The sequence below is a fragment of the Lissotriton vulgaris genome, chromosome 6, assembly GCF_964263255.1.
Source record: "Lissotriton vulgaris chromosome 6, aLisVul1.2, whole genome shotgun sequence".
In the NCBI taxonomy this organism is placed as follows: Eukaryota; Metazoa; Chordata; class Amphibia; order Caudata; family Salamandridae; genus Lissotriton; species Lissotriton vulgaris.
This window is the reverse complement of record NC_141694.1, coordinates 452,758,707-452,783,795: the sequence shown is the minus strand read 5'-3', so window position 1 is coordinate 452,783,795 and position 25,089 is coordinate 452,758,707.

The following is a 25,089-nucleotide window of genomic DNA, read 5'->3' as shown; positions in this document are numbered from 1 at the left end:
TTGTGTAATGTGCTTTGTCTGATTGACTATGTAAATTTAATTGGTTTTTATTATATGTTTGTATGTCTTGCTTTTATGAGTAATACTCGAATAAAGCACTTTTTGAATATGAAGAATCTGATCAATAAAAATTGGTCTATTTTAAACAAACAAGGTAAAATTCCACTTCCGAAACCTATTTTTTCCTATCGGAGGAATAGGACCCTACGGGATTGCCTGGTCCATACCTATAGAGAACCTAAAAAGGGCAGACAACTGAGTATCAATCTAGGGAGGCACGTTAGAGGCAACCAACCATGTGGAACATGCACTCACTGTAAAACAATCATCCAATCTAACAAAATAGAATTGAACGGCATATCACACTGGATGAACGATCATGTTAACTGCAGAACATCCAATGTGATATACTTAATAATCTGCCCTTGTCAGAAGGTCTACGTTGGCGAAACAGGTCGTGAAGTGAGACTGCGCCTGTCTGAACACAGATCAGCCATTAAGAATCATAAGAGGAATGCCCCACTGGTTGATCATTGGACCATAGAAAAACACAGAGAGGATGAACTTAAATGGTGCATAGTAGAAAAAATTATGACAACTGCCAGAGGTGGGGACATAGACATAAAACGTAAACAGAGGGAACAGTTCTTTATGTCTAAGTTCCGAACTTATAATTATGGCCTTAATAGTAGAGAAGAGTGGGAAAGACTGGTTAGATAACACTATGCCACTATGGACATCATCGAGTTAACACACTGTAATGTCATGTTGTGTAACCGGATGACACTTTTTAAGAATATCTCTGAATGAACTGATATATTAGATGCACACTGTTTTACTCTAAAATAGTGGATAATATGATTGTCACTCTTCTCTAAACCACACAGGCATGCATGTTGATCATTGGTACTGTATAAAGGTTCCGAGATATTAATTGTGTATCGCACGTGATATAAAAATGATCGTTTTTTATGAAAGTTAAAGACAATACCCATTGCAATACATATGACAGCTAAGAGGTGCACTAATGTACATATAGGCTAAATAAATGTAAAAGAGCGCTCCATTATAACAACTGCATGACTACAGTTTATACGTATGCCTTTAGCACGCTTATCACGGGAAAGGGCCTTTATAATAAAATTGGAGTCCTTCACAAAATTGCCCAAATTTTATTCGACACAGCAGTCCAATACATATTTGTCCAATTTATTAATCGACATCGGCTCCCAATAGTTATGTGGCTGCATAATATGAGCGTTCTTAATAACCTATATATTCGTGCATCGAACCCTCATGTAACTAAATATCATCAACAAAGCCTCTAGTGAATCTCTAGCATGTAATGTAACACTGTAAATGATAGACAACTCGCTATAAATGTAATATTGAACGAATGTTGGTTCCAAATACCAGAGAATTACAATTAGCTATTACTTATGGGATTTGTACCCTGCTCATCTATAGCCATATATTTCCATGTGAGCAAGGTCCATTTATTTATACCATGATACCATGTTGTTTCTAATATACTATTTGGTACCCGTTGTTTTCCCCCCTTTTTAATACACAGAAATTGGGGTTTCCTTAAGTCTAAAAACGAGATCCTTTAGCGGAAATAAATATTTTTGCTTAATGGGTCAAAGCTAAATACAAATGAGGCCGTTACTCCATCTCATTTTATCCAATGTGGTATTGCAAATTACCAATATGGCGCTCATGTTCGGCTCTTGTTCTATATAGAATGAGTCTGTTCCCACTTGTGGATAATACTTAAACCGGCACAGTAAAAACTACCAAAATGGCGCGACTTCTATAAGCAATGATATATAGATTGAGTCCGTTTTCACTTGTGGATTACACTCAACCCGGTACAGTAAAAACTATCAAAATGGCGCGACTTTTTAAAACAATGATAGCGTGAACGAAATTAGGTGCAGGCCATTATCTAATTAAAACATTGGCCGGACGTATAAATAGATCGAAGATGCCTCAGTCTCCATATCGACTCTGGAGACCGGGGAGACCAGACGGACGTTCTGTATCAACACCGATTGAGGTAAGGAGGCAAATTTTATCACTGAACCTGGGGGTTTCGCCTTTGTCCCTACTCGAACCACCGGCCACATATCTAGGCAAATTAATGTAGAAACTGCCTTTTGCACAACGGTTTTACCGTCTACTTGCACTATGCCAGTTCCCTTCCTTTGTGTGCTTTGTAACTTAAAATTGAGGTCACTAACACGAGAGGTATGGAGCACAACCTAACACTCTCGTTTTTTCAATGATAATAACAATAAAAAATTTATAAACGTGGTTGTTCAACCCCCGCAAAAAAAACCTGCCTTTTTTCTCAAAAGGTCTATGCACACTATGTTGAGACAGTAGCTCCCTGTCTTTTCGTGTAAATTAATCATAGTCTAGCATACTCCATAGACTGAAATCCCCTTCATTGCTTATTTAGGTGAGAAGTTCGCCTTCAAGTTCATTAAGAAGTGACGACCACAAACCATCTATTCCCCCTATGTGATGACATAAAGGGAATCAAGCGACATCCAAAGTGCTTAGAAGAGGCTCCACTGATATAAACTCTACGTATTATCACAAAGTAAGCCTCTATTTATGATAGCTAGCATGTGCAGTTTATTCTTTATAGTGCTAGCTGGATTAGAAATTGAATGTGATCTTTACTTCATATACAGATCCTTTAGACGATTAAGCGGAGGATCAAGACACAAAAGTTATCAAGACACACCCCAAGCGCTTGGAATAATTTTCATAAACTCCACGTACTATCACAAAGTAAGCTGTTAATTTGAATAGCTAGAATGCGCAGTTTATGCATTATAGTGTAAGATGGATTACAAACTGATTGTGATCGTTATTTTACATACAGATCCTCTAGACGAATAAGCGGAGGTGTATAAAACTATAAAGAATACCCCACTCCAGGATCAAGACTGGTACTGCTAATTGAATATGCCATAATAGTAAGAATTTGTGATTACTTGTAGCTATGACCCTGTATGACTCTGGAAAAGAAAAATCTTTTTTCCTCATGTATTGTATACTAATCAATGTCCCATATACTTTTTAGATTCATGAAGTTTTTAATCCTAGTCCTGAGGAAGGTGTTCTATCCATCCAAGCACCGAAACGTGTCGACAACACAGGCTTTTAAATTGTTTTTATATGTTGGTACATTGTATTTTTTGTGTATGAAATATAACATGTATGTAATCTTATTGCAAGAAATTGTTTATGTTTAAACATTAGATATGAAAAATATCTTTCTTTTTTAATAAATGTGACATTTTGATAAAATCTTTGGTTTATTGGTATATTGATATATGTGTAATTGAGGATATTTGAGTCTTCTAGACAGGTGTCTGGGTCTACTAGCTACTTAATGTTAAGAAATTTTTTTCCATTTAAAACACCACAGAAAGGAATCTTCTTTTTGCTACAAATTTCCCAGTCCTTTCTGGGTTCATTAGGGAAATCTCTCTCCTTTTCCGGTTTACCTCAGGCTCCAGAAGCCAGAGAGTTCACACTTATAGTATGGACACACTACGAACCTTTGGGTTCTCAGAAGATCAATGCAAAAAACTCTTAGGAGGGTCTTCTAAAAGTATTAATACCGTCACTCTAGTAAATAGTGATGATGATAAATAGAACAAATTGTGGAATCTAAAGAAAAAAATGATTCGCACCGAGCTCCATGCAGAATTTATCATCCAATACTGCAAAAAGGGAGTTATCCCAAGGGCCTACAAATTATAAATGAACCCGGGCTATTTGTCACAGATGAGAAATTTAAAGATATTTGGACACTGATTGCGAACAGATGTAGTCTCGACTGGATGTTGCTTATTATAGACACAGCACAGGGACTTTTGATAATCGAAAAAGAGGAAATAGATAAGTTGGAGAAAGAACTAAATGAGTCAACTGCATTGGATGATGCTATAAAAAAATTAGCAGAAATAAAAGAAGATATTTCGGGTTACCAAGAATATATGATTAACAAGAAAACAAACAAACTCAGAAAAGATGTAGCTAATTTTAAATTAGAACAGGTATACCCATATCTTCAAAAAGACTACTTTGACAAACCTGTCCCTAATGAATATAATAACCGTCCCTACAAGTACAACAAAAATAAATTTTTTAGGAAAAATGTGACTTTTTCTGACACATCATATAACACTAGCAACTCTGAGGCTGAAAGAGCACAAGAAAATAGCAAGCGTAATGAATCCAGAGAAGAAAGTGTAGATGAGTTCCGTGATTATCCCAAAAATTTTTTAGGCCAACACCAAAAAAGACAGACCCGTGGGTTCAGGACCCGGGGGAGGGGCCGTCAGGGCTTCCATCAAAAAGAGGGAACAATAAGGAGACCATGCATGAGGACCCGCAGTCACAAGGACTGGGAATAGATAGTCATACCCAAAAAGCACCTATAATTAATCTCTCTGATAAGAAATTAACAGCAGGAGAGATTAGTATCCTTGAGAAAGGGTTAGGATTTGCCCCTAGTAGAGGTGTTTGCAGGTATTCAATAGAGAAGGATATCAGGGACCTATTTCGCAAAATAAGGATCAAACGATTCTTTGAAAATAAGGAGAATAGACCCAAAAACAATATATCTGGGCTGAAACCCATCTCAACCTGGACCCCTGAAATCTCTATGGTGAGTCAAGAAGTGGATACTTTCGAAAAAGTGATAACCATAGGACTTGAAAAATTATTAGATGAAAAGATTTGGACCACCAATAATCTATCTAAAACAGAAAGGGTGGCGTTAGCAAACCTCCAAACATATGATGATATTACAATCAAGCCTAGAGATAAGGGCGGAAGTATTGTGATCCTCAATACTAAGGATTACAACCAGAAAATGTATGCCCTACTTAGTAACCAATCTCATTATAGAAAATCCAATATAGGTGAGTGGAATAAGCTGAAGAGTAAAGTGAAAAGTGTAGTGACCTTAGCTAAAGAGGACTGTATCATCTGTGAAGATGAATATAAATATCTAGTCAATATTCATCCCAAAATACCCGCTCTCTATGGACTCCCCAAAGTCCACAAGAACATGAGGGATCCGCCTATGCGGCCCATAGTGTCAGGTATAGACTCTATCACGGAGCCACTTAGTAAGTACGCAGACTGCTTTATTCGTCCTTTGGTAGAGACATTACCGTCCTACATAAAGGACACTAAAGACATGATATCCAAGGTTGAAGGTATCAATTTCAATAGTGAAACTCAATGGTTGGTGTGCATGGACATTGAGTCCTTGTACACCAACATAACCCAACAAGATACCATAAAAATGATGAGGCAGATTCTAAGTGATGAGGAAGGTTATCTTTCTGTGCAAAATACATTCATTGTTGACTGCATTGAAATTGTCCTTCTGAACAATATCTTTTTATTTAACAGCGATTTCTTTTGCCAAATAAAGGGCACGAGCATGGGCGCTACCTGTGCGCCGAGCCTTGCCTGCTTGTACGTAGGGAATTTTGAAAAACATCATATATATAATGAATTAAGACCATTTTATGAAAATATTAAACATTGGTCTAGATTCATAGACGATGTTTTCTTTGTGTGGGAAGGTAGTGAGACCGACCTCACAACTTTTATTGAGTGGTTAAACTGCGGTGATGGTAACCTTAAATACACAGTAAATAAAAGTCAAGTGGCAGCGGACTTTCTGGACATCAAAATTAAGGCAGAGCAAGGGAAGTTGTGTGTAGAGCTCTTTGTCAAACCATCTGACCGTAACACTCTGCTCCACCATACTAGTTACCACCCTAAAAATCCAAAAGAAGGGATCCCGTACAGTCAATTCATAAGAATTAGACAGAACTGTACTGATAAAGATACCTTTGAAAGGCACGCAGAAAATCTGAAAATCAAATTGCTCCAACGGGGATACCCGAAACGATTAATAAGAGACAGCTATAAAAGAGTTAAATATCAGAATAGGGAATCCCTATTTGAACCCAATAAAAGAAAACAAGAACCTGAGAATAACATCGTAATGGTCTCAAACTTTAATGGTTTAAGTTGTAAAATCAAGGTAAAATTCCACTTCCGAAACCTATTTTTTCCTATCGGAGGAATAGGACCCTACGGGATTGCCTGGTCCATACCTATAGAGAACCTAAAAAGGGCAGACAACTGAGTATCGATCTAGGGAGGCCCGTTAGAGGCAACCAACCATGTGGAACATGCACTCACTGTAAAACAATCATCCAATCTGACAAAATAGAATTGAACGGCATATCACACTGGATGAACGATCATGTTAACTGCAGAACATCCAATGTGATATACTTAATAATCTGCCCTTGTCAGAAGGGCTACATTGGCGAAACAGGTCGTGAAGTGAGACTGCGCCTGTCTGAACACAGATCAGCCATTAAGAATCATAAGAGGAATGCCCCACTGGTTGATCATTGGACCATAGAAAAACACAGAGAGGATGAACTTAAATGGTGCATAGTAGAAAAAATCATGACAACTGCCAGAGGTGGGGACATAGACATAAAACGTAAACAGAGGGAACAGTTCTTTATGTCTAAGTTCCAAACTTATAATTATGGCCTTAATAGTAGAGAAGAGTGGGAAAGACTGGTTAGATAACACTATACCACTATGGACATCATCGAGTTAACACATTGTAATGTCATGTTGTGTAACCGGATGACACTTTTTAAGAATATCTCTGAATGAACTGATATATTAGATGCACACTGTTTTACTCTAATATAGTGGATAATATGATTGTCACTCTTCTCTAAACCAACACAGGCATGCATGTTGATCATTGGTACTGTATAAAGGTTCCGAGATATTAATTGTGTATCGCACGTGATATAAAAATGATAGTTTTTTATGAAAGTTAAAGACAATACCCATTGCAATACATATGACAGCTAAGAGGTGCACTAATGTACATATAGACTAAATCAATGTAAAAGAGCGCTCCATTATAACAACTACATGACTACAGTTTATACGTATGCCTTTAGCACGCTTATCACGGGAAGGGGCCTTTATAATAAAATTGAAGTCCTTCACAAAATTGCCCAAATTTTATTCAACACTGCAGTCCAATACATATTTGTCCAATTTAATAATCAACATCGGCTCCCAATAGTTATGTGGCTGCATAATATGAGCGTTCTTAATAACCTATATATTCGTGCATCGAACCCTCATGTAACTAAATATCATCAACAAAGCCTCTAGTGAATCTCTAGCATGTTATGTAACACTGTAAATGATAGACAACTCGCTATAAATGTAATATTGAATGAATGTTGGGTCCAAATACCAGAGAATTACAATTAGCTATTACTTATGGGATTTGTACCCTGCTCATTTATAGCCATATATTTCCATGTGAGCAAGGTCCATTTATTTATACCATGATACCATGTTGTTTCTAATATACTATTTGGTACCCGTTGTTTTCCCCCCTTTTTAATACACAGAAATTGGGGCTTCCTTAAGTCTAAAAACGAGATCCTTTAGCGGAAATAAATATTTATGCTTAATGGGTCAAAGCTAAATACAAATGAGGCAGTTACTCCATCTCATTTTATCCAATGTGGTATTGTAAATTACCAATATGGCGCTCATGTTCGGCTCTTGTTCTATGTAGAATGAGTCTGTTCCCACTTGTGGATAATACTTAAACCGCCACAGTAAAAACTACCAAAATGGCGCAACTTCTATAAGCAATGATATATAGAATGAATCAGTTTTCACTTGTGGATTACACTCAAACCGGTACAGTAAAAACTACCAAAATGGCGCGACTTTTTAAAACAATGATAGCGTGAACGAAATTAGGTGCGGGCCATTATCTAATTAAAACATTGGCCGGACGTATAAATAGATCGAAGATGCCTCAGTCTCCATATCGACTCTGGAGACCGGGGAGACCAGACGGATGTTTCGTATCAACACCGATTGAGGTAAGGAGGCGAATTTTATCACTGAACCTCGGGGTTTCGCCTTAGTCCCTACTCGAACCACCGGCCACATATCTAGGCAAATTAATGTAGAAACTGCCTTTTGCACTACGGTTTTACCGTCTACTTGCACTATGCCAGTTCCCTTCCTTTGTGTGCTTTGTAACTTAAAATTGAGACCACTAACACGATAGGTATGGAGCACAACCTAACACTCTCGTTTTTTCAATGATAATAACAATAAAAAATTTATAAACGTGGTTGTTCAACCCCCGCAAAAAAAAACTGCCTTTTTTCTCAAAAGGTCTATGCACACTATGTTGAGACAGTAGCTCCCTGTCTTTTCGTGTAAATTAATCATAGTCTAGCATACTCCATAGACTGAAATCCCCTTCATTGCTTATTTAGGTGAGAAGTTCGCCTTCAAGTTCATTAAGAAGTGATGACCACGAACCATCTATTCCCCTGAGGACCCTATGTGATAAGATAAAGGGAATCAAGCGACATCCAAAGTGCTTAGAAGAGGCTCCACTGATATAAACTCTACGTATTATCACAAAGTAAGCCTCTATTTATGATAGCTAGCATGTGCAGTTTATGCTTTACAGTGCTAGATGGATTACAAATTGAATGTGATCTTTACTTCATATACAGATCCTTTAGACGATTAAGCGGAGGATCAAGACACAAAAGTTATCAAGACACACCCCAAGAGCTTGGAATAATTTTCATAAACTCCACGTACTATCACAAAGTAAGCTGTTAATTTGAATAGCTAGAATGCGCAGTTTATGCATTATAGTGTAAGATGGATTACAAACTGATTGTGATCAGTATTTTACATACAGATCCTCTAGACGAATAAGCGGAGGTGTATAAAACTATAAAGACTACCCCACTCCAGGATTAAGACTGGTACTGCTAATTGAATATGCCATAATAGTAAGAATTCGTGATTACTTGTAGCTATGACCCTGCATGACTCTAGAAAAGAAAAATCTTTTTTCCTCATGTATTGTATACTAATCAATGTCCCATATACTTTTTAGATTCATGAAGTTTTTAATCCTAGTCCTGAGGAAGGTGTTCTATCCATCCAAGCACCGAAATGCGTCGACAACACAGGCTTTTAAATTGTTTTTATATGTTGGTACATTGTATTTTTTGTGTATGAAATATAACATGTATGTAATCTTATTGCAAGAAATTGTTTATGTTTAAACATTAGATATGAAAAATATCTTTCTTTTTTAATAAATGTGACATTTTGATAAAATCTTTGGTTTATTGGTATATTGATATATGTGTAATTGGGGATATTTGAGTCTTCTAGATAGGTGTCTGGGTCTACTAGCTACTTAATGTTAAGAAAATCTTTTTCCATTTAAAACACCACAGAAAGGAATCTTCTTTTTGCTACAAATTTCCCAGTCCTTTCTGGGTTCATTAGGGAAAACTCCTTTTCCGTTGTTTTTTTTATACACCTCCCGAAAATAAATACTTTGGTCTTTTCTGGATTTATCGTGAATTCATTGTTCATAGAGCATTGAGGCCCCTTTGTAAACCTGTTTTAGTGAGATCCATCACCACTAGGTCATCCGCGTATTGTAGAATTTGAATTTTGTTGACACCAATTTTTGGAACTGCTAGGTTAGCATTTTGGATCATCTTGACCAGGTCCGCTGTATATAAGTTAAAAAGTGTTGCGGCAAGTACACATCCCTGTTTTAGTCCCCGATTTGTAAAACACTTTTTTGTTGTAATGTTGTTTACCAATTTTACTTTGATCCAGGTATTGCTATATAATGAGATAATGGCGTTAAGGAGACTGTGTGGAATTTGCCAGTTGCACAATATGGACCAAAGCTTACAACGTGGCACTCCATCAAAAGCTGCTGAATAGTCTATAAAGCAGGCAAAGACTGGTTTCTTATCTTTGCAATTGGCTTGCTGACCTAGATATGATATTGCTGTGATGTTGTCGATTGTCGAGCAGCCTTTGCGGAACCCAGTTTGATAAAAGGGGAAGACTTTTGTTTTCTTCGACCCATCTGGTTAATTCTGTCAACAGGGTATTTGCATAGGCTTTCCCTTTGATTTCCAGCAGGGCTATTAGTCTGTAGTTCTTTGGATCTGTGTTGTGGCCCTTCTTGTATATGGGTTGTAAGATTGACCCGTGCCACGAGTCTGACACCTTGCCCTGTAATCGGCCTTTGGTGAATAAGCCGGATAGGACTCTCCCCCATTAGGTTGGATCTTCCCTAAACATCGCGGCCGGCAGGCCATTATGTCCTGGTGCCCCATCTTTCCTTATCTTTTTAACAACTTTTTCAACACCTCTAACGTTTTGGTCTTTAAACATAGCTAGGTTTGTGGGTTTCGCATCATTGTTTATGCTCTCTATGTAGACCATGGTACTTCCGCGTTTAATGCAATCTTCCTTTTCCACATATACGGCGGCCAAATGTCTCACCCATGCGTCGGCATTTTACGGCATTGCTCCGGACTACTTCATTATTATCCAACTCTGCTCTATATTGCCAAAGTTGTCGATATTTATGAGGTATTGTTAATTCATGGATTTTAACCCAGTCTTCATCAAACCTGTTTTGCTTGATTGTCCAAAGCAATTGTTCCTGTTCTTTGTGCAATTCATTGCACTTGTCCTGTGTGTTTTTCGAGTCTGCGATCTTGTGTGCTCTTTTTGTCCTTTTAAAGTTACGAGTTATGTCAATCAGTTTTTTGTTATTATCCATGGATTGTGTAATGGTCTTCTCCTTAGGAATGGGCTCAGCTTTCTTCAGGCATGTTTTCAGGTCATTTGTCCACTCTGACCAATTTACCCTATAAGGCGCAATACCCGGGTTTTTCCCTGTGTGTTCTTGTTTCTTCTTTTAAATGATTTAGAGCCATCACCTGGTGTTAATGTTAATGTTAATGTTAATGATACTTATAAAGCGCACAAATACCAGAGACGGTGTCTCAGCGCTAAAAAACCGTGAGCAAACCTCACCTCACACCCCTCCCTGGAACAACCAGGTTTTCAAGTTTTTTCTAAAGCTCAGAAGAGTGCTGGCCTTCCTAATCTTGGGAGGCAGCAAGTTCCACAGCTTCCAAGTGCCATACTGAAAACTCCGCCGCCCCAATGCATGGTCCGAACTTTGGGCACCGCCAGTAATTTTGCACCCATAGAACGGAGCTGTCTGGCTGGCTGGTACCACACAAAGAGTTCCTGAAGAAACAATGGACCCTTCTGTGTCAAGGCTTTAAAGGCCACCCAAAGCACCTTGAATTTGATCCGTTGCACCACTGGAAGCCAATGCAACTTCCGAATTTCCTCTGTAATGGACTTATGCCGGGGCAGGTTCAGCAAAAGGCGAGCCGCCAAGTTCTGCACTACCTGAAGTTTCTTCAGGCACTGCTTCTGGGCATTCAGATAAAGCCCATTGCAATAGTCCAGCTTGGCCTGTATGAGGGAAGTGATGACCACTTTCTTGGTTTCCACAGGAATATAAGGAAGTTCCTTCCTGATTTTTTTTATCAGGAAGTGAGAAGCAGACACGATGGCATTGGTTTATTGATTGAACATCAGTCTATTGTCAATCAGAACGCCTACATTTCTAGTCTTTGCTGTTTGAATGGGCGGCAAGCCCATTTCTGCTGGGCACCAGAAATTACTCCAAGAAGGTTGTAAATTGCCGAAAATCAACACTTCCGTCTTGTCGGAGTTTAATTTAAGGCATTGACTGCTCATCCAGACGTTAATTGCGGCCATGCAGGTATGGAATTGCACAGCAGGTGAGCTCTGTTTTTTGTGAGCTGCAACCACAATCTGTGAGTCGTCTGCATAAGATGTTAATGAAAAACCATAATCCCTGACCAGCAGAGCAAGTTCAGTAACGTAGACATTAAATAACAGTGGACTCAACGAGCTTCCCTGCGGAACTCCACAAGGCAGCACATAAGGCTCCAAATTAAGCCGGTCAAGCGACACTGTTGATCTCCTCTCCTGTAGAAAAGAGGCTAGCAGGGCCAGTGCCATGCCATCCACACCCAAGACTTTTAATCCGTGAATCAGGAGAGTATGATCAACAGTGTTGAATGCGGTGGAGAGGTCGAGTAGAATTATTGCAGCAGTGCCTCCACCGTACATTACTGCTCTGATTTCTTCAGTCGCCTTAATGAGTGCTGTCTCAGAGGTGTGTTCCTTACGGAAGCCAAACTGAGAATGGTTCAGCAACTTGTTGTCATCAATAAACTGAGTCAGTTGGACATTCATAATCTTGTCCACAATTTTGGCCGGTAAAGGGAGGTGGGCAATAGGGCGATAATTCGATGTAATGGTAGTATCTAAGGTAGATTTCTTTAGTAATGGGAGAATAGAGGTCTCTTTCCAACTGATAGGGAAACTGCCTGAAGTAAACATCCTGTTGAAAATGTTTGACAGCACAGGACGTACCAAGTCCACCAGCTCTATCAAAGAAGCTGACGAACACGGTTGCAATTGTGAGCCTGTTTTGGAGGCCAGTATGTAGTGGCTCACCGTATCAGCCGACACAGGGGAAAACTCAGGAAACCTGCTCATACCGAGATCTAGAGCCTGCGTTTTAGGTGCCGACTGAGGACCTCGCCCGTCTTTAAAATTGCTGAAGATATCCAATACTTTGATTTTAAAATTGGAGGCCATATAATCAACAAATTGTTGACTCCCCAACTTATTCAGTGCATTGGGAACAGTAAGATTATTAATAACTGCAAACAACTCTTTTGAAGAATATTTTGCAGAGTCAATCTGAGCTTTGAAATATTTGCTTTTCTCTGATCACAAGAGCTTTATAGGACCTGAGAGCTGTCCTGTAAACCTGTTTGTTGGAGACGTGATAGTTCAAACGCCAACTGCGTTCCATACGACAACATTTCTGTTTCTCCTTAGGAAGGAGATCAGAGAACCAGGGTGCTGATGGCGCAGCCCGGTTACCAGAAATGTTTTTAGTAGGAACCACTACACTAATGGTGCCAGATAACCAGCTGTTGTTGGGTGTTCCATTTTAATATTCTCACCAGGGCATGTTCTTCAATGCTTATTGATTGGGCGACCGTTATAATTCTTTCTCGTTCTTTGATGGTAGCGTTGAGTTCTACCTAAAGGATTACATGCTCACTTGTATCATCCGTTTTAATTTTAAAAATTTCAATTTTGCAAGCAAGCTGGTTGCATAAAAAATATAGTCAATTATGGAGCAGTTCTTAAAAGCGGTTCTCCTTTGGTTATTTGGGTCTGGGCTTTATTGTAAATACTCGGCTGAGTTAAGATCGTAATCTAGTAAAAAATTATTGAAAATTCTTTCAGCGCAAGTTAGGTAATTCCTTTTGCACTATTTTGTTCCTAAGTGATGCAAATTGAAGTCGCCCACGAGCATTTTCGCCGGTGACCTGTATGTTTTTATCATTACTTGTATTGTTGTAATCATGGATTTTGTGACCTTTAATTTCGATTGGCCTGGTGTGTTTAAATATACATTAATTTTAAGCAATGAGACAGTGTTTTCCTTGTTGCTTTTTCCTTCCATTAGCAGCGCTTGTAGCATGTTTTAATTGGTATTTATATTCCTAACAGTTAGTTGTTTTGCATGTTTGACATAAATCCAGATCCTGCCTGATGGTCTTCCATAATGGTTGTATTTAGTAGCAAGTTGATGGAATCCCGCATACCCTTCCAGGTGTACCAGCTCTGTTGCCCAGGTTTCTTGTAGGCATAAGATATTATCCTCTAGCAATGTATTTATTGCTGTCGCTTATCTAAGGGCTTTTTGTAAGCCAGCCACGTTCCAAGAGACAAGTTTGAGGCTTTGGTATGTTTTTTGAGCTTGACCTGATATGCCAGTGTTTGCCTCTATTGACTGATTTGTTCTGGACTTTACTCAAAGGTCTCCCGAAAAGTCTGCAGTGTACTCTTTTGCTTCAGGTATAACAAATGGAACTCTGTGTATCACTGCAATTCCCCTTGAGATTCTCCCTCCATTGGTTTTTTTGGGTTGCCTCTTCTTTTATTATTCTATGTGCGGTTGATTTCTCCTGGGTTCTTACAATGATACTTAGTTTATTATAGTTCTGATATGGTTGTTTATTCGAGGTACCTTTCAATATGCTACGAGGGTGTTCCTTTACTTTCTTTGTATCATTGACTGTGTTTGATAATTCAAGTAAAATTTGTGGATATTTTTCTTGCTGGGTTTTATGAGTACTTTGCCCCAGTTTTTGAAGGTTTTTGTTTCCAAGAGCACAGCTCCTGCGATTTGATGATTTATCTAGGTCACTACGGTGTTTTACTGGTTGAGTCTTCGTCCCTTGGTTTAAAGTGAACACTCTCCAAGTCTGCACTTGTTATATTAGACAATGATGGTATATGTTGGAGGAGCCTTAATAGGTTGCCCCTATTTATGATGTCATGTCTTCCCTTTGATTTATAAAATGACTGGAAGGCGCTTAGTCTTGAGTCTCTTCTATCAGCCAGGTAGCAATTGTTGTGAGTTGCGTTATGCAGGGATTTAGTCGCATCGGACATTGTCTCTCCAGAAAGCTTAGATATACCCACATGAGGTTGCATCTTTCCTTCCCCCGTTTTATTTTTGGGGTGCTCATTCAATATTTTGTCCGCAAAGATTGTAATTGTGTCTGTTGCGTCCCTCTTTGCTACCTCCTCTTGTTCAGATTTCTTCTGAGTTTCCCTGATTGCCAATTGTTCAACTTTCATCTATTTTTCTCGAGTAGCTAATTCAAATGGACTTTTCACTGTAACAGTACCATCTCTTAACTGTTTGTTAACTTTTGTCTGTTTGGAAAAAATTGGATATGGTTTTTTTATTTAATTGCAGGTCCTGTTTCTGGTTTGGTGTTATTACTGGTTCGTTTGAGCCGTATGTTGGCTGTCCCCAGCATTTTCTAAGTTGTGTTGTCTTTTCGGCCTTTTTTTGTTTTTTCTTCATACGTCTAATCATGTTCAGCTGTGTCGGTTGGGTTAAAGCTCCTTGCTTTTCCTCTAAATTTGAATTTTTTGTGGTAGCTATCGATTGATTGGCCAGTATTGAGTCTGTGTGTTCGCGGGACATGGTTGGTTCCGCTTTTTTGTCGGTATACTAAGGCCGTACAGGCTTATTATTAGGGTTGTTATCGTTGGTTACCCTGGTCTTTAAGTTGTCAATGAGGGTAGTCAGGACTTTCGGAAGTGTTGCCAGTTTATCAATTGTTGGGCAACAGGCACATTCCATATTTAATGTGGTCGTGTAGGCCTGTGCTCGCAGGATTAAAGAGTTGAGGTCAGCCAATTTTTGTCTAATTGAACATCTATCTTGTTTGACTGGTAGTTTAGTGCCTCCAGAGTGAGTTGTGATGCTTTGAAGAAGATGTCCCATATTGTCCCTGAGTCGTCTTCTGGTACTGTTTTGTTTGTTAGTACTGGAGCATGAATCTCGAGGCTTTTGCTCAGATTCGTGCCTTTAGGCGGTTTTTATAATGGTGATGATATTACAGATTGTGTGTTTTTTTCTTCTACCTGGATAGTCGGATCTGCTTCCTCATAATGTGCTTGCCTTGTTGTTTGATCGAGAATTTTTACCTGGACCTCAATTGGTTGTTGAGCCTCAGTGCTTATAAATTGTTCTTGGGTTTTTGGCAAAGAGTGAACTATCGGCTCCTCATGTAGACGTTCTACTGCCTGCAGGGATTGTTCTCTAGATATAATTAGCTCCAGATCTGTTATAGACTCCATGAGTTATCTTGTTGTTCTGTTGGTTCCGGTTTTGACATACACTCGGTTGGACCCATGGATATTCTTAGGTCATTTGAGTTGTTAAAGGCATTCATGTCATATGCTCCATTTGTGTCCTTTGCTTGTGTGCCCCCTGTTTGTTGGTGTGATTGTGGGGGTAATTGGTTATCTCCCTCTTGTTTAGTGAGCATTGTCCCTGCTGGATCTTTTAAAAAGTTAGTCTTACATAGTCCATTATTTGTTCTTGTAAAGATGCAAAAGATTGTCGATATTAATGTTTGCGCTTCCCCCTCAAGTTTTGCTTTGTTGTTGTTAGCCGACATTCCTTGCGTTTTTCCTTTCCTTTTTGTTGCAGGGCAGGGCACTCTGTCTCTTCCTGACCTCATAATTTATTGTATTTATTGTTCTGCTTTTCCCATTTTTTTTGTCCTTTTATTGGTTATTTTATTGGTTAGTTATTGTGAATATTTGTTTGTTTGATTGTTTTTGTTGTTTGTTTAATTGGTGCCCTGTCTCTGGAGACCAAACCGATAGTACATTTTTTAATTTTTCAGAGTTTCGGATTTCCACGAGATTTTTAGAAGTCCACGAATAGCAGCGCGAGCTCCAAACTTTAAACGCCAAAGGCTAACGCCTGATAATAAGAGTGGAAGTGCTGCTGGACCCGTGCCAAACCAGATGTTGGGCCACAACTGCTTCCACCCCACTCCTCTTATTCACTTAATTGCTGTTGTGCTGCAAACGTTTTCCTGGCGTTCTGCTGGCCGTTTTCTGAAGGACGCAAAAATGAACTCCGAACACCCACAGCACACCCACAGACACCTGAGGCGGACGGCAGACAGCTCCCGACGCGCTTTTAAAGCGTTTCTCTGAGGGAGGTGAAAAGTGAATTGTCTGACAACCGCACTTGTGGTCAGTAACTAGATAGCACACACTGCCCCCTGCCACGTTAGGGTAGTTGCCGGTGGCTCCTGTGGCTCCTGCCGCGTTATAAAGCACACAGGTCTCCTGCTGCATCAAGGCAATCACTGACAATCACTGACGGCCCCCGCCTTGTTGGGGATACACTCCTGGCTCCTGCTGCCTTGAGGTGATCTCTGCTGCGTTAAAAGAGTGGTTTCAAAGAGTGGTTTCAAAGAGTGGCTCAAACAATGAGCACCTTGGCAGTCAGTCCACAGTCTCAACTAGTGCACAAGGTTGTGCCTGACGTGGTAGTCAGTGTGGTGCTCAGTAGGTTCTAGATCATAGAGTGCAGTGGGTGTCTGCAGTCTCAGGGCAGTTTCAGGGCATAAGGGGGCCCTGAGGATGAGGGGGCGAAAAATGGTTGCATCAGCTACAGTGCTGCACCAACTCACGCCGTTGAACTCCAAAACTCTACCTCAACATGCAGCCTTGCTGCCTTCACTCCACCATGTCTTGCTACACCGGGCAAAGCACAGCAAAATGCCTCACACCGGGGCTGGGAGCCGGGAGCCCTTGGGTCACAAAGCCGCAATTCACTCCCTTGATCCGCTTGGTCCGCTTGGCCTGCCACACGGCCTCATGGCCTCGGTAAACCCCCCCCCAAGCAAAGCTCTGCACAACGCCTCAAGGCCTGGGCTGGGCGCCAGGACAGTTAACGCTTCTCAATCCTCACACACATCCCAGAATTCTTAAATTACTACTGGCTGCCTCCAATCCATCTGCAAAACTTAACACCGGTCACACTTGCCTGAGTCGGGCAGGGGCTCTGCTGCTGCTCTGGCGCTCCCAGCTGTTATCACTGTGTACCATCCACCGCGCCGAACACCAAGCAGGAAGGCAACTTGCGCTGAACTGGGGTCACCGGAACAGTTATTGACGGTTGTGTTGTGTCTTGCTCCCCACAATCCAGCTGTTTCCTGTGCAATTAAATGTTCCCACCAGAAGCAGAAATACCGACGGTGAGCCCCGCAACAGTTTTCCTAATGGCGCCCAAAATTGCTGTTTGGCCTTTACCCGAGAGGGACCAGCCGGAATACACTACCCAGCACTCTGCTCGGCTTCCAAAAATCGGGCAAACCTCTGTTGCTGCACCGGCGCTCCCGGCTGTTGTCTCTGTGTACCATCCGCCGCACCGAACACCAAGCAAGAAGGCAGCATACGCCAAACTGGGGGTGCTGGAACAGTAATCGACGGTTGCATCGCGCCTTGCTCCCCCCACTCGAGCTGTTTCCTGTGCACTGAAATGTTCCCGCCAGAAGCGGAGATACCGACGGTGAGCCCCGGGACAGTTTTCCTGATGGCACCCAAAATTGCTGTTTTGTGATTACCCGAGGGGGGCCAGCCGGGATACACTACCCAGCACTCCGCTCGCCTTCCAAAAATCGGGCAAACCTCCATTGCTGCATCACCCGGGGAATAGCGGGATCCGCAGGTAACTTCGTCTGGTCCTAGGTTGCCGATTCAGTCTCCATACACTGAACGAGCTGATAGAATTCCGGTAATTTACAAGCTGGATTCCTGTCCTAAACGGGAAGGGGTCCCTTCGGAATTTGTAGGTGGCAAAATGCAAATGCTTTGTGACCGCATTTTGGTCACAAAACATTCCTTCATACCGCTACGATTCAGTTTTGGGAAGGGATGCCCTGAACATGCCTCTCCCTAATAACGTATTGGTATGTATTTGCAATTCCGAATTACGATTCGATAACATGTTACCGAATTGTAAATTGGAATTCATACATATGTACTAAAATGCACTTTACCGGTCACAAAAGGCCGGTTTGCGACTGATAAAATGCATGATACATGTGGCCCTTTATGATTTGGCCCCTAAACATCTAAAACGGAAGTAGAATGGAACTAGTCAGCATAGGAAGGAATACAAATAGAAAACACTGCGCTCTCTTTGCAACTTTACTAAGTCCTATTTCACCTATTCATAAATACTTTTGTGTATTGTCCCTATATTGAGTTCAATTAGACTTATTTCATGCAAAGATGTCTCTAGGACATAGATTTTTCCTGTGCCAGCGATCTTTATGGAAGTTTCAAATCCTCCTTAAAACTGTTTTTTTCCGGAGTGATCTTGTGTCGCACACATGTTACCCAGATATGCCTGCTGTGAGTTCCAAAGTTATCTTTTTTAATTTTCTCAAGACATCTGGAGTTTGGCAGTCATTCTATAGATGGGACTGGCATAACATAATTGTATGCAAATTAGTTCACGTTTTTCAACTTTAAAAGAAGGCAATAAAGAGCAAAATCTGAGCTAAAACACGTTTCATTTTTTAATAAAAGCTCCAGTCAACCCTATCTAAGAAATGGTTAGTTAGCTGTCAAAAATTGTATAGTATTCCTGACCTACCGACAGGTGGCAGTTTTGTGCTTGAAACTTGTATGTATTTCAGGCCTTTTGAGTCTGATTATAATGACATCATGAAATAGACTATTTAAAATGAGTTATTATATGTAGAGTCCACAATGTACTTTAACAATTGAACCATAGTAGAATTACGAGTAGAGAAACGAGCAGTTTTATACATTTTGGAGAAAGAGAGCTCTTTTTCTAGAGGCCAGTCTGTACGCCATCGCTTCTTATAATTCACTTGGAAAAGAAATTGGCTTTCTTATTTTTAAGTACTGTATAATGTGTATGTATTCCAGATGCTAACCATATAGCGGCTGTCTTTTAACTATCCACCTAAAGAAAATATGTAAATGTATGTCAACAAGACCATTTGCTCCGTGGTTTAAGTCTACCTTACACTGTTTTTTCTTTACCGGAAGCGCTTAAAATAATTTCATTTCATATTCTAACTGGGATGTTTCAGAGCCGGGGATACATTCCCTTCATTTTTACAATTACATTTTTTCCAGATGTTTGACTTATACCTATGGAATTCAAGTAAACTTTCATAAAGTAAATTCCTAAGAGCGAGTCAACATGTATGCCGAAGCAATGTTTCATCAGCACTTGTTTTCCAGTACAAAGATATTATAGATATATTTTACTTCAAGTGGAAAAATAAGAACATTCTCCTTCAATGATCATCTTCAGCTCTACCGTCGAACCAGACATATATGCAGAGCTTCATTCGCGCTTGCACAAGTCCCCCACTTCCACAGAAGCAACTCAGGAGGTGCTCCTTCTCCTACATCACCTCCAAGATCTGCAATGACCTCGGCAACACATCAGGACCTCCGCATCTCTATTCAACTTCCACAAGAAAGTCCTAAGACCTGGCTGTTCAGATAGGAGTTCTACTGACTTTCGCTCCTGCTCCAGTGCCTCGATACCCTCACTGGTGATAGGTTGTGGTCTACAAATCAATTTAACATAATAACAAGGATTCTCGTCATCAGGATCTTCTAGGCTTTAAAATAAAATCCGAAATGCGCAAAGTTGACTCCACCAGGGAACCACTGAAGACATTTTTTGTGAGATTATTGGCTTCTTTGTTGCTCATGCAAATTGAGATATTGTTTTGTTACTTAAATAAAAGATTTGAAATAGGCATGGGCGGATTTTGCGGATTCGCAATCTGCGAATTTGCGGATTTGCGAATTTGTGGATTGCGAAAATCCGCAAAATCCGCGAATCCTCGCGGATTTTGTGGATTTTTTTTGTGTGTTCGCACAGGGTTCTGCAAGTTCGCGAGGGTTTTGTACAATTTCGCAAATTGCGAACTTACTTGTCAGGTCGCCAGTTTTGCGAACTTGTTGTTTCTACGTGCTCAGCCTGTTTGCAAACCTTTCTTCATCACTGCCACCCTCTGTCACCACTGGCACTCTCTTTGTTCACCCATGCCACCCTCTGGCTCACCCATGTCACCCTCTGTGTCATCACAGCACCCTCTGGTTCAACAGTGTACATTATTGGGGCAAAGCAAAGCACTGCCATCCTCTGTCAACACTGGCACTCTGGTTCACCCATGCCACCCTCTGGCTGGCACACCCATGCCACCCTCGGTGTCATCACAGCACCCTCTGGTTGACCAGTGAGTGTACATTATTGTGGCAAAGCAAAGCACACCTGCTAAGTGCTTTAAGTTTTGCAAAATTAAATTACAACAACACCTGCCCTGCCCCAACTGACATTGATGAAGGCTGGCACCTGTTTGTCTGCTCCCTTTCCTTTCCTTTTCCTTTTTGTTGCAATGTAAATTTTTTTTAACAGGAACCTAACCGAATTCTGGAGGGCCCCTTCAGGAAGCACTACTGGAAATGGTTACAAATGATGAGGTTGAACTTTTGCACCTGCTCATTGCTTTTGCTTTTGCAAAAATCGTTTTTCTGTAATTTCGCGCGATTCGCGCGGCGCGGCGTCGTGCGAAATCGACCGTGGAAGCCGCGAACACGTGCGAATTACCCCAAGGTCGAGTATGGGCGCCGCCATTTTGTTTGCGTGACGTATTTCCGTTTCCGCCCGCTATGTGTAATCTCGCGGAATAAGCGCCTTGTGAATACAAGTTCGCACGAGTTCGCGAGAGAAATCCCGTGCGAACTTACTTACGCGCACGTGATCGGGCCGCCATCTTGTTTTTCATTCATTCCTATGTGTCTGGGCATGGTGTTTCTAATCCTCTCTATATCTCTGCCATCCTTTGCTTGTTTTAATATTTTTTGAATCTATTTAAATTATTATCTATCCCTCTAGTTTTCTAGCTTTATATTTTTGTGTTTTAGGCTATTTTTGTTTACTTTTCAACTACTTTTTTAAACTTTTATTTTCTTCTTCCCTAGTCTTATTCTTTTTCATTTTTTCTCCTTGTTGCTACCACCTGCCCAGACCATGGTGAAGCCAGCAGTGAAGCTGCCCAAGACGGGCCCCGCAGCCCAAACCCCGGGTCCCGTGTGGCCGTTTGAGGGCGGAAATGGTGGTGCCCAAGGAGATCTTCAGCCCTGAGGAGGTGGGCGCACTGGTTTTCTATGTACAGCGCCGCCTCCCCAGGACCATCGCGGCAGGTGGCAGGATCGCTGCTGGCTACACCAACCGCCAGGAGCGACGGAAGCGGTGGGAGCAGGTGTGCCGGGCCCTGTTTGACATCTCGGGGTCCAGCGCACCTACACCCAGGTGACCCACCGCTGGACGGATATCCTGGACAGGGAGCGCGACCTGCTCGACCTGCTGGGAGTGGAGGTCCCCGGGCTTGGTGAGTAGTAGTAGCAATTTTTTCATCACTCACTACTCTGTTTTTTCCCCTGCTCTGTGTGTTATATTGCAAATGTTTGTTTTAACTTTTTTACAAAGAGCAATAATGCTGCCGATTACATTGATAGTAGAGGTAAATTAATATTTCAAAATCTTCTGTGCATTTCAGGTGCACTGCTCTCCTTCTCTGTGGCGGTGCCACTGCTTATTTGTTTTCTATTTTGTGTTCATTTAATTGGGCTGAGTAATGTATGAGTGTACTTTACAGAACTGCGTAATGCTAGACACAAAGGGGCAGATTTACAAGCCCCTTGCGCCACGTTTACGCTGCCTTACCTGACGCAACAGCGACGTAAACGTGGCGCATCCCTGCGAGTCATGTACAACGTGATGCATCTAGGGAGATGTGCCACGTTAAGGCCTGGGCCTGCGCCACAATGGGTGCGTTCCCACGCAGGTAAGGGGGGGGGGGTCAGGCAGCTTTGCGCCTCGCAAAAGTGCCTGCGTGAAATCTACAAGATTTAACGCAAGCACTTCCGCGACGCTGCTACGTCAATTCTTTATGCCTGCTTGCTTGAAGCAGGCATAAGGACTGATGCGGTATGTTGAGTATTGGGCAGCCCTGAGCATTGCTAGAGTTGCATCGCGCCTGCGACGCGACTCTAGAGATGCGCCCCTCTTTCGTCACGAGATGCGTCACGCATCTGCCTACCCTTGCGCCAGGGTGTGCCGCATTGTAATTGCGGCGCATCTGCCGTGACGCAAGGTTAGTTTTGCGTTACGCATTTGTTCTGGTGCACCTCTGGAGGTGTGCAGCCCAGAACTCGTAAGTATGCCCCTAAGTGTCAGATTTGCAATTACCTGCGCATCCCTGCAAAGTGTGCGGCACGCCAACACCACCCATGGTGCGCCGTATTTACAATGCGGTACACCATGGTCCCAAAACGTCACCGAAGCGTTACGCATCGGTGCCGTAAATGCGGCTCATTGATGGAGTTGCGTCGCAACGATGGCGCAGCTCCAGCAATGCTGCGTCAAGCCGGACGTCTGCTTCATGCAGGCGCAGGGTTTGAGTGACGCATCATTGTCCTAAATGACTGATTGAAATTTTATATATTCCCCATAGCCACTTTTAGCATGCGTTCCTGCGCAGGAACGCTCTCCCTTGCGCTGGAACGCTCCCTTATGGCGCAGGGCTTTGAAATGGGATGCATCTCCCATATGCGTCACGTTGTTAATATACGCCACACCATGGCGCCTCTCTTGTTGTGGCGCTGCATCACAAAAGTGACGCAAGAACGGAGCAAAAGAGCTGCAAGGGGCTTGTAAATCTGCCCCTAGAGTAGAGGCTCAGGTGCAGCCCTTCCTTTGTAGCCCTCTTTTTGGCTGAAATAGTTGGTTCTTGTTCTTTCTAAATGTTTGATTTGGTTGACAAGGACATCGACAAGCAGCAATCATCAATGTTTTCTGTTCTTTCTTTCATGTTGTACGTCAGGTCCCCCCAGGGGCAAGCAGACGGAAGTGGAACAGGAGGATGCTGTGGCTCCAGAGGAGGAGGATGCAGGCCAGGGCGGCGAGTGCTCCTTTGCTGGCCCCAGTAAGTTTTCATTTAAATATAGAGGACCTATTGTTGTCCAAGCGTTCCTAATTAAATTTTTTCGAAATAGTGTTTAGATAGGAGCACAATCCATAATACTACTGTTGCAGGGACAATTCTCCACAAACCGAACTATGGACACTAAACACCAGAGTAATAATATTTCAGAGTGGCGTGTTTGGCACACTGTATAAACCTGGTAGTGTCAGCGGCACGGACTCCTCCTTGCCAAAATTTGCAAAACCTTTCGCTCAGTCACTCTAGTCTGGAGGACCAAAAACCACAGAGTCTATTCAAGTTTAAAAGCTTTATTAAAAGTAAAAGTAAACACATATATTAAAATTAAGTTAGCTGGAAATGGAAAAGTGCTTGGTGCTGAGTTGATGAGTAATGGAACACATTTCTTGCGGTTGAGCCGAGCTTTCACCTGGTTTAAGTTGATGTTGCTCTTGTCCTTAGAAGTCCAGCTTCTGTCTGTTCAGAGAAAAATGGTGTGTGTTAAAATAAAGCAAGCATTCATCAATTGTGACAAAAAAGTGCAGCAAGACAACAGCCTTCCGTGGAAGGAGGGACATTTTTACTTTAGACTAGAGTAGACCGTCAATTACTTTTTCTGTTGTTTTCACATTTCTTCATTCCTAGACCAAATACTAGTGAGTGGTGTAATCTAACATTCTTAAATCTACTTTGTAGGTGGAACATCTGGTGGCGGGCCAGCTCGGATGTGGTGGTGGTGGTCGACTCCGAGGACAACTCTGTGGAGGAGGCGGCGCAAGTGGCCAAAGAAGAGACTGTGAGGAAAAAGACAGTGGTGGTGGCGGGTAGAGGTAAGCTGGATCAAGGTATCTGACTCTTAGATAGCATATGATGTGTATCTACAGAGAGTAGACGGTCACTGGATGAACTACGAAAATACTATGAAATGTTTCCGGGGAGGGGGGCAACATCATCACCATCTCCTGAGTCCTGACATGAGCACAAGTATTAAATACATTTTTTTTAAATCTAACACGACATAGAGCTTAAATAAACAAAGAACCCCATAGGGGGAAGAGAAAAATCTTGTGCGGCACCACAGCAGACGACCTGGCATATACATTAAAACAGAGGGAAAAACAAAAAATGCCAGAAAAAAACAATTCAATATAAATCAGGAGGATGTGGTTATAGAGCATGGGTCCTCACAAACTTTCTCCTTCTGTCTTCCTCTCTGTCTGTCCCTGTCTCTGCCCCTATCTGTCAGTCTGTCCCTGTCGCTATCTGTCCCTGTTTCCCTCCCTCTGTCTCCCTCTCTGTCTCTCTGTCTGTCTCTGCCTGTCTGCCCCTTTCCCTGTCTCTGCCTCCATCTGTCTCTGTCTGTGTCTCTCTGTCTGTCTGTCTCCCTCCCTCCCTCTCTCTCTCTGTCTCCCTCCCTCTCTGCCTGTCTCCCTCTCTTGCTCTCTCTCCCCCTCTCTCTCTCTCCCTCTGTCTCACTCACTCTGTCCGTCTCCCTCTCTCTCTATCTCCCTCCGTCTCCGTCTCTCTGTCTCCCTCTGTCTCCGTCTCTCTGTCTCCCTCTGTCTCCGTCTCTCTGTCTCCCTCTCTGTCTCCCTCCCTCCGTCACCCTCAGTCTCAA